The sequence below is a fragment of the Cnephaeus nilssonii genome, assembly GCF_951640355.1.
Source record: "Cnephaeus nilssonii genome assembly, chromosome: 13".
NCBI classification, from domain to species: Eukaryota; Metazoa; Chordata; class Mammalia; order Chiroptera; family Vespertilionidae; genus Cnephaeus; species Cnephaeus nilssonii.
In genome coordinates, this window is record NC_137084.1 from 35,928,300 (window position 1) to 35,935,628 (window position 7,329).

Genomic DNA, 7,329 nt, shown 5'->3' on the forward strand with positions numbered 1-7,329 from the left:
AACAAACATTTATAATAATAATAGCATCTATTATACACATATCAAATATGTACTATATGCCAGGTCCTCTGCTGAACGTTTTGCATGCATTAAATCTCATTTAATCCTACAAACAACCCCGAGAGATGGGTGTGTTCACATTTCCTGGATGAGGAAACCAAGAAGCCAAGAGTAGAACCCTCAGTGTCGCCCAGCTAATATGTGGCAGGGCCAGGCCTTGAACCCACACCTGTCTGACTTCAGAGCCCATGAGTATAAACACTACTCTATCTTGCTACCCCTCCAGCAGTGCCAGCTGTCTAGTGGCGCTGCCAAGTGTGCCACAGTGGCAGGAATAGTGAGAGGCTTTGTCTCCTCCATCATTTATTCAGAAGGGCTAGGAAGAAAACATAGTTCATGGGATAGGAATAATGGAGGGTGCTATTTAGATGGGGTGATCAAAGTTTGAGTCAGCACCCCCATATTTTTATATGGACTATTAATTCTTAACTCTATCTATTTTGCTATGGAAAAGCAGCTTTGAATCCTGTTTCAGTCCAAGTGTCACCCCCTAAAGGATATTTGACTGCTCCATCAATATCCAGGGCTAGGACCACTCCCAAGTGAACCTGCCCACCTCGTTGGCCTCCTGGTCCCAACATCTATCTTCCCCAGGACTACCTTCTGTGGCCAAGACAGCTTTCACCAGACTGTGCCTCGTGCGTGGTTGGCAGCTCAATTCCAAGTCCCCAGCTCCCCAGCCCACAGGCACTGGGAGCTTTCTGCTCCAGGCTGCCCTTTGCAGAGCCACCCCATCACACATGCAAAAGGTTCTTTCTTTCCCTCGGTTCATTGGCATGGCATCCAAGAGGAGGAGAACTGCAGTGAGAAAAAAATAAAGATTTTAAGACTCTTTATTAAAAATAAAGGTTTTTAAGATTTCCTGGCATAATTCAAAGGGAGATTATGCTAAGTCTGGAGAGAAAAATCTTTTCATCAAAGGAGCATCATTAGAATTTTCCACATCATTTAAACCTCTGTGATCATTTAAACCAGTGAATTTTTAAAAATAAATTAATAATAATAATACCATTTTAAAAGTATATAAAATATGTTTAAGTAAATGCCTTTAAAAAAAAGGAAAGCTGCTCATAGGTCCTTCTTCTCTTCCACTAGCAAGTAGAACTGATAAGCATGGTTTTCTGAATAACTAGCATGAAAAGGAAATGGGCCTGAAAGCCTGTAGGACTATAGCGTGCACAGAAGGGAAATGGGAGGGACCACAATAAGAGGAGTAGAAGATAGCAGGTCTGTTTAGCAAATACATTTTAAATACCTACTGTATGCCAGGCCCTGTGTCAGGCATTTATGATACAGAGATTAAAAAAAAGAAGAGCCGAAACCGGTTTGGCTCAGTGGACAGAGCGTCGCGGACTGAAAGGTCCCAGGTTCGATTCCGGTCAAGGGCATGTACCTTGGTTGCGGGCACATCCCCAGTGGGGGGTGTGCAGGAGGCAGCTGATCGATGTTTCTCTCTCATCAATGTTTCTAACTCTCTATCCCTCTCCCTTCCTCTCTGTAAAAAATCAATAAAATATATTAAAAGAAGAAGAAGAAGAAGAAGAAGAAGAAGAAGAAGAAGAAGAAGAAGAAGAAGAAGAAGAAGAAGAAGAAGAAGAAGAAGAAGAAGAAGAAGAAGAAGAAAAGGGCAGTCTCAGGCAGTTCCGGGTCTAATGGGGTTGATGGACTGGTACTCCAGCGACTACAGCATGATGAAAGCACAGGGCCTTTGGCATACTCAGGAAACTCTAGAGTTCCGTTTCCAGCTCTTTGACTCAATTGGAAATGTCACTGAACCACCTGTGCCTCCCTTTTCTCATTTAGAAAGTGAGGATAATGAAAATGAGCTAAAGCGTGTAAATCCCCGGAAAGAGTGCCTGCTACCTGCTGTATGTGCTCGCCCTTCCTGTTGTTGTGATAGTAGATGGGGCACCCAGCCTAGGCCCCATCCCCTCGCCCACCACCACCAAAGGCAAGGTTTGCAGAAGGCTTGCTGAGCTGTGCTACCTAGGATGGGGGAGTTGGCCAAGTGGAGAAGGTGGGAGGAAGAGGAAATGGCATGGGGGAAGAAGAGGCATATTAGAGTGGATGTTGTATGTGAGGAACTCTATCACAAGGATGATGAATAATGAGATCTGGAGAGCAGAGTGGTAGCAGATAAGGCAAGGAGGTACACAGGGGTCAGTTCTTGGGGAATATTTCTTTGTCAGGCTAAAGAGCTTGAGTGGTTTTGTTTGTGCGTTGGAAAATGTTGGAGGGTTTTAAACAGAAGAGCAACATAATCAGATTTGCAACCTAGAAAAGAACTTTGCCTGGGGAGATGCTGGAAGAAGGGTCCGCTGATAGAAGACTAACCAATCTTCCTCCTAAGAAATGATGGGGACAAAAAGTGGAATGGGTCAAGAGACAAATATCAAAAGATATTTAGGATTTTTAGTCTAAGATGGTGAATTGAATATGTGCATGCATTTTTATCTATGCTCCTTCTTAAAACCCCACTAAAACAACAGTAAATGATTTTTTTTTACAGTATAAACCCCAAAGACAAAGGAGAATAAAGAATCAATAGCAATAAATTTTTGGAAACTGAAAGCAGACAATTAGTTGATAATGGACAAGGGAACTGGATTCTAGCCAGGCAATGAGCAAAACCAAGTACCACTTGAACTGTACCACATAAGCTCGTAGGCCCAGGCCCAGGCAGCACTGGGACCTCTCCAAGTGAGGGGGACAGGGGCACAGTGGGAACACTGAGTGAATGTCTATCTTCAGAGCAGTTAGAGACCCAGTCCCACGCTGGATGACTGCCCCTCCCCTCTAGAGCATCATCTCTAACCTCTTAGATAGCATTGCCCATAGAAATAGTGTGAGCCACATACTTAATTTAAAATTTTCTAGTATTCTCACCTTTAAAAAGTAAAAAGAAATATAGCTAATTCAACTCAATATATTCAAAATATTATCATTATAAAAAAAATTATTAGTGAACTCTTTTACATTCTTACTTTTCAAAAAACAGTGTGTATTTTATACTCACATCAATTTGGACACTAAGTTTTCATCAGAAATACTTGATCTGTGTTTAGATTTCATAAAATCTACAGTTTAAAAAGTTAATTCAAATTGTTCTACAATATGTTAATGTTTCCCAATATCAAAGTATGCATTTTTAAAATACATTTATTAAAATTAAAAATGTAGTCCCCCAGTTATAGTAGGCACATTTTAAGCACTAAGAGTCCCATGTGGCTGGAGGCTACTGTATTGAACAGCACAGGATAGGATCTCTGGACTAGGAGACACCAAGTCCAGTGGAAACCAAGGGCACTATGCTTAAAACAGAGTATTTGTCTACCTAGAGGACGTGGAGACTTCCAGTCTTCCTCTCCACATGGACTCTGGTGATTGCTGTTAAGCCAGGAGGCTGCAGATTCTTCTCCAGGAAATTGGACCAGTCCAAGAGGAAGGCACAAACCTATGATAGCAAGGGATCCACCTAAACAATCTAGCAAAATGACCCTATATTAAGTCCCAGAATCAGTGAGACACAAGCAGACAGACAATGATCACCAAACATGTAAGGAAAGCCTCTATCCCAGAGACAGACAAAAATATATGGGGAAAAGCAATTTGAGGGGAATAGACTATGCAAGAAAAAGAAAGCATTCAGATATCTATATACCGTATTTTCCAGCATATAAGACGACTTTTTAACCCAGGAAAATCTTCTCAAAAGTCAGGGGTCATCTTATATGCCGGGTGTCATCTTATAGGGCAGGTATATCCCAAACTCTATATTTTAACTGGAAAAGTTGGAGGTCGTCTTATATGCCCAGTCGTCTTATACACCGGAAAATACGGTATATAAAAGGCTAATATGCAAAGTGTCCCCTCGGGAATTCAACTGGAAGACCAGCATTTGATCACTCACTATGACATGTGCTGACCACCAGGGAGAGGCGCGGAACATGATGGGCGACCAGCAGCAGCGGTGGGGCACTGAGGAAGCAAGGGAAGGAGGAGGTGGGGAGGCAGGGAGGCAGGGAACCTGATGGGCCCTGATTGCTGACCAGGCGTAGGGAACCTACCTGTGCACAAATTTCATGCACTGGGCCTCTAGTCTATTGATAATTACCTTAGAGAGGCAGGTGAAGATTTTGAATCCACTGAATTAGAATAGGAAACTATTAAAAAGTAATATTCAGTAAACAAACAGCAACAATAAAAGTGCTCTTGGAAATTAGCAAAAACCTGTGAGCAGAAATGAAAGATCCAATACAAGGGCGAGAAGATAAAATTGAGTAAATCTCCCAGAAAGTACAGCCAAAAGATAAGGAGATGGAAAATGGGAGAGAAGAGATTTTTTAAATGGAGGGTCAGATCAGAAGATCCAGTAGCTGAAAAAATAAGAATTCTAGTGTAAAGAGGAGAAAATGGTGGGGAGGGAAACATTTAAGAAAAAGATTTTTCAGGAAAATATCCTGGAGTACCCTCGGCGGTCCCAGATCTGACTGTTGCCACAACAGTGTTTGGACAGAACAGACCCAGGGACGTCCCTTCTTCCAGCCTCTAGCCACTCTCCTATGTCTTATCCAGTCATCACCATCAGAACCACCTCTGAGACCAGCCAACACACCGGTGTTGTTGTTTTTTTCTACCTTAACTCTTTATTGCTGAACAACCATAGGCTCCCAAATTCGTCAGAATTATTCCACTGAGTTGGAGGCTGTGGTCAACCGCCTGGCCAACCTGCATTTGCAGGCCCCCACACCTACCCCTTTCTCTGGGCTTCTATTTCGACTATGATGATGTGGCTCTGAAAGGTGTGGGCCACTTCTTCCCCGAGTTGGCGAAGAAGAAGCTTGAGGGCGCTGAGCATCTCTTAATGTTGCAAAACAAGTGCGGTGGCCGCATTCTCTTCCAGGACTTGCTGAGCCTTCCCAAGATGAGTGGGTGGGGCAAAGCTCAGGACACCATGGAAGCTGCCCTGGCCTTGGAGAGGAACCTGAACCAGCCCTTTTGGAGCTGCATGCCCTGGGTTCTGCCCATGCAGACCCTCATCTCTGTGACTTCCTAGAGAAACACTTCCTGGATGAGCAGGTGAAACTCATCAAAAAGATGGGCGACCAGCTGAATAACCTCTGCAGGCTGGCCAGCCCCCAGGCTGGGCTGGGTGAGCATCTCTTAGTAAGGCTCACCCTGAAGCATAACAAGGAGCCTTTGGAGCCCAGAGGCCTTTGAGGGGCCCCTCTGCATTTGCCTGGTGTCTGGCTTTTACCTGAGCCTCTCCCTAAAAACACTAGCCATTCTCTTAACCACCGTGAAGCCCTCTCCCATGCACTGGACCAAATGAAACAATAAAGATTTTTGCAGCAAAAAAAGAAAGAAAGGAAGGAAGAAAGGAAGGAAGGAAGGAAGGAAGGAAGGAAGGAAGGAAGGAAGGAAGGAAGGAAGGAAGGAAGGAAGGAAGAAAAAAAATATCCTGGAGTTTCCATAATGAAAGGGCCCATTGAGCACCCAGCACAATGGATAAAAATAGTCACTCTAAAGCATAGAAGGGAAATTCAGAACCCTGGGGCCAAATAAAATACCCTAAAAACTTGAAGAGAAAAGGGGGAAAAAAGATTACCAGGAAAATGAATCAAAATATGATTGACATGAAACCTCCCAACGGCAACTCTGACATCTGAAAAAAAAACAACAAAGCAATGACATCAAAATACTGAGGGAAAACAAGTTTTAACTCAGAATTCTATACTTATTCAATTGCAATAGTTGAATAGAAACATTTAGAAGCTTGCCAAGTTAAAAAAAAATATCACTGCCAACTTTCTCTGAAAGTTGCTGGAGGAGATGATACACCAAAATGAGGAAGTAAGTGAAGAAGATGACATGAGATGCAGGAAACAGGGGGTCTGGCACAAGTGAGAAGCAAAGGGCCCCTAGGACACTGGTGAGGAATGAATGAGTATGGTCTCTGCGGCAGCATGGAGATCAGCAGGCAGCTCGAAATTGGTCAGAAGCTTCATAAGCAATTTCTTCAAGAAAATGTTTATAAACTACGAATATGTTTAAACATATGGAGAGGAAATTGAGACATCTGGGAGAATGCTTAGGGGTTGAATTAGTGATGAATACAAAGAACACAATGGAAAAAATATTAATAGAAGATAATTATAAATGCCACAGAGAATAGTTACTCAAAAAAGGACAAGTAATAACTAAGCTGAAAATAAATTTTACAGTCACAATCATATAAATATGAATCTTGAGCAAACTGAAATTATATGAATATGAAGAGAGAGTGAGGGAGTTGCAGAAGTGTGTGGTGTGTGTACATGAGGAGACAAGAGTGAACAACTAAAGGCTCAGCCACCATAGAAGAAGTCAACAGATGAGGCTGAAAGTGAGCTACCAAGAAGTAGTAGTATGAACATATATTCAGAACTGGAGGTAAATACTAAAATAACCACAAAAGGAGAGGGGATTCAATGGGGTGGAGTGACCTGGGGCAGGGACTGCAGTAATTTTGTAAAGGACTTGCTCAAACGATGGTCCCATTTAACATTGTTAAAAAGAAACTAAAACTTTAAACAAAGGGACTATTTAGGATTGACAGAATATTCTAGTTGTGGGGAGAAAAAAGAAAGAGTATTAATCAGCTCAGGCTGCCATAACAAAATACCATAGATAGGTGGCATAACCAGCAGGAATCTACTTTCCCTGCTCTGGAGGCTGGAAATCCAAAATCAAGGTCCAGCAGGGTCAGCTTCTGGTGAGAGGTCTCTTTCTGGCTTGCAGATAGTCAACTTCTTGCTGTTTCCGTACATGTCCTCTTCTTGTAAAGCCACAGTCCTAACAGATTGACACCTTATAACCTAATTTAACCTTAAGTATCTCCTAAAGACCCTACCTCCAGATATGGTGGTATTAGGGAGGGGCTAGGGCTTCATCATTCAATTTAGTTCATTGCAAGGAGTCAGGGTTGATTGTTCATTTCTAGTTTGAGTTATTAAATGGATGGGGATGTCACAACATAGGTACAAAGCCTAAGCAGGCCCTGGTCAGTTTGGCTCAGTGGTTAGAGTGTTGGCCCGAGCACCAAAAAGTCACAGGTTCGATTCCCAGTCAAGGGCACGTGCCTCAGTTGCAGGCTTCATCCCTGCTCCTGGTCCAGGTGCGTGCAGGAGGCAACCAGTCTATGTGTCTCTCTCACATCAATGTTTCTCTCTCTCTCTCTCTCTCTCTCTCTCTCTCTCTCTCTCTCTCTATCTCTCTCTCTCTCTCTCT

At 42.9% G+C, this 7,329-nt stretch overlaps 1 pseudogene across 1 annotated transcript; it reads left to right on the plus strand.

The window, feature by feature from the left end:
- Nucleotides 1–1,721: 1,721 nt before the first annotated feature.
- Nucleotides 1,722–5,305, plus strand: LOC307109405 (ferritin light chain-like; annotated as a pseudogene). The gene is made up of 2 exons: nucleotides 1,722–1,866; nucleotides 4,727–5,305. The product of its transcript is annotated as a ferritin light chain-like (transcript).
- The last annotated feature ends 2,024 nt before the right edge of the window (nucleotides 5,306–7,329 follow it).